The following is a 2,600-nucleotide window of genomic DNA, read 5'->3' on the forward strand; positions in this document are numbered from 1 at the left end:
AGAGGCGCATCCCGAGAGAATTGCGGCCGGGGAGAATCGGGCGATCGATTATTTAGTATTATACCACGTTTGCGGAGAATATCACGTTATTACGCCATTACCTCGCCCTCGTTACAAAGAGAATAATAACGTACGTGGCAATTAACGCGCTACTTATATTCCACGGTAAATAATTAATTAATGACGTCTTCGCGCAACTCTCGATATCGGTCATCGCGTTATTATAATTTTTCACCGTTCTACACACACTGCGCGCACTGTCTCTCATCAATAATATGAAATAAAATATTTCACCGCGTATTCTCCTCTTTCGGAAAAGCGCCGCAATAGAAAATTAACGCATTCGTACATATGTATGTGATGTAATTGACAGGATAATTTACAATACGCATTATTCGTCATTCAATTAATTTTTCGTTTTCACTGCTCGTGTCGAACTTCGGGAACACGACTCTGAATGCGTTACGAGTCATTAGGCACAGAAGGGTTAAGGGCCGCTTCGTCATCGCGGCAGCATTGTCCATTCTGAACGTCCATCGTTCGCACTCCATTTTCTGATCCCTCGCGCTTAGATCATTCTCTACTCGACAAGACAATAAACGCAACGCACCCGGGACTAAAGAAGACCCTCCTTCATCTCGGCGAAGATATCCTGAGCGGAAAATAAAAAGTTGTCTCTCGCATACGCCCGATTCGAGCGGAAATTGTGGAAACAATTCTGGAAAGACACGTCCACGCAATTTAATTATTAATAAATATCATTCCACTGCCGTTCGTTAAAAAAAAAAAAAAGAATAAATTTAATTACAACAGGACTAGTACAATTTTCATAATCGTAATTGCGCTTCTTATTTTAACTCTACCTCGTGCAAAACGACAAACAGTGCGCGCGTTGCGTCGTGACGAAAATTCCACCGCCATTTAATTTAATTAAAGATGGAAAATGAAGATACGAACGCGGTTGAAGAGGGTCAACCACGACGGGAGATCCCCGTGGGAGCGTTTCCAGCGGCACATCAACGCCAAGAGAAAGGGTGAAGGAAGAACGAGAGGAAGCAGAGGAGGAAAAAGGAAAACAATCGACTGGCGGAGGTTAGACAGAATGTGGGACGTCGAACTCTTCTGGACTGCCTACCATCCACGCTCCCTCTCCTCGTTCATCCCTGTTTAACTAGACAGGCGCGTAGGTGTCGCGGGGGTTGAAGATACGTTGCCACGAGGGCGATTTTAGATAATTTTACACCTCATCGTGCGCGCACAGCGACACAATTTGTCGTGTTTCTGTCTCGCACCGCTGCCTCTGCTCCGTCACGAAAGACGAGGAAATAACGAGATTACCACAGAGGAGAATTAAAAGGACCGGGAACTTTTGAAGAGCGAAAAACTGAGTCGCGTGCCCATACGGGTGGAAGGTACAATGGTGATTTTTTTATATTCGCGTTTCCCTTTCGAGCTGAGCGATCGAGCGAATGAGATGGAAACATGTTTCTTCTCCATTCGTCCTAAATGAAAAAAACGACAGCGTGGCTGCAATTAATCGGATGCGCCTGATTCGCGCGCGCGTTCACCGACGATTTCGTAAAGTCGCCCGCGTTGCAAAACGGCCGCGAATATCCTGTGTACTCTGATTCGAATAATTTCACGAGAGATAGATTGCGGATTGGCCGGACCCCGATTAGAGGCACTAGTAATTTTCTTTTCGCACGTTTTCTCGAATGACCGATTGATATTCAAAATAGCTCGGAGTGTACGAGTATAATTAATTTAGTCAGACTGCATTTTAATAAACTACGAAAAGGTGGTTCGCGATAAATAAAGGATACACATGTTAATTAACAATAGATGCGTTTGGTCCGTTTCTCGGAAACGTTGTCACGTTATTAACGCGAACTTGATTTCAACGATAGCCATGAGCTCATCCAACTTCGCCGTTCAACTTACGTTAAAGGTCAGAAGTTATTATACAGGTACACGACGTGTGTGCGCTGTGTATCTCGCTACTAGTTAGCTTAAATGTAACGTCGTTTCAAAGAGGCATGTCGACGCTATTGGCATCGACATGTTCCGGCTTTCGACCTTCGTTACTTTCGGAATGGTGTCTCACACACGATTGTTTCACGCGTCGCGATAATTACCTTGTTATATCGTTTGCGCTATTTCACGCGACCGACCGTCCGGCGACTCGTATTTCGACTGGGAGTTAACAAAGCAATTTCGAAAATATGCAAGCGCGCGTATACTTTTTCCATGTACTAGACACGTAACATATGAGAAAGTTCCGAAACTTCAGTATAATTCGACGACGAAGTTCGAAGATTTGAAATATCGAAGCTGTTAATAGAACTAATTTTTGAGAGTGCAACAAAATGTTATGCAACTAGAAAGTGATATACAATATATACTAAGACTACAAAACGAATAGTCATACTTTTCAGCTCTTGCAGTTTCGAATATTCAAATAGTCGAATGTTTGCATTTCGCGTTTGAAAATATCATTATTCGAATGCAATGTGTCAGAAATTCGAAACTTCGAAATGTAATTTCTAGCCCTACCATGTAACATTGCCAATTGTGCGTCACTCGATGCGGACGAGCTGCCT

Source organism: Dinoponera quadriceps, unplaced genomic scaffold (assembly GCF_001313825.1).
Source record: "Dinoponera quadriceps isolate SergipeBrazil2010 unplaced genomic scaffold, ASM131382v1 scaffold1578, whole genome shotgun sequence".
NCBI lineage: Eukaryota > Metazoa > Arthropoda > Insecta > Hymenoptera > Formicidae > Dinoponera > Dinoponera quadriceps.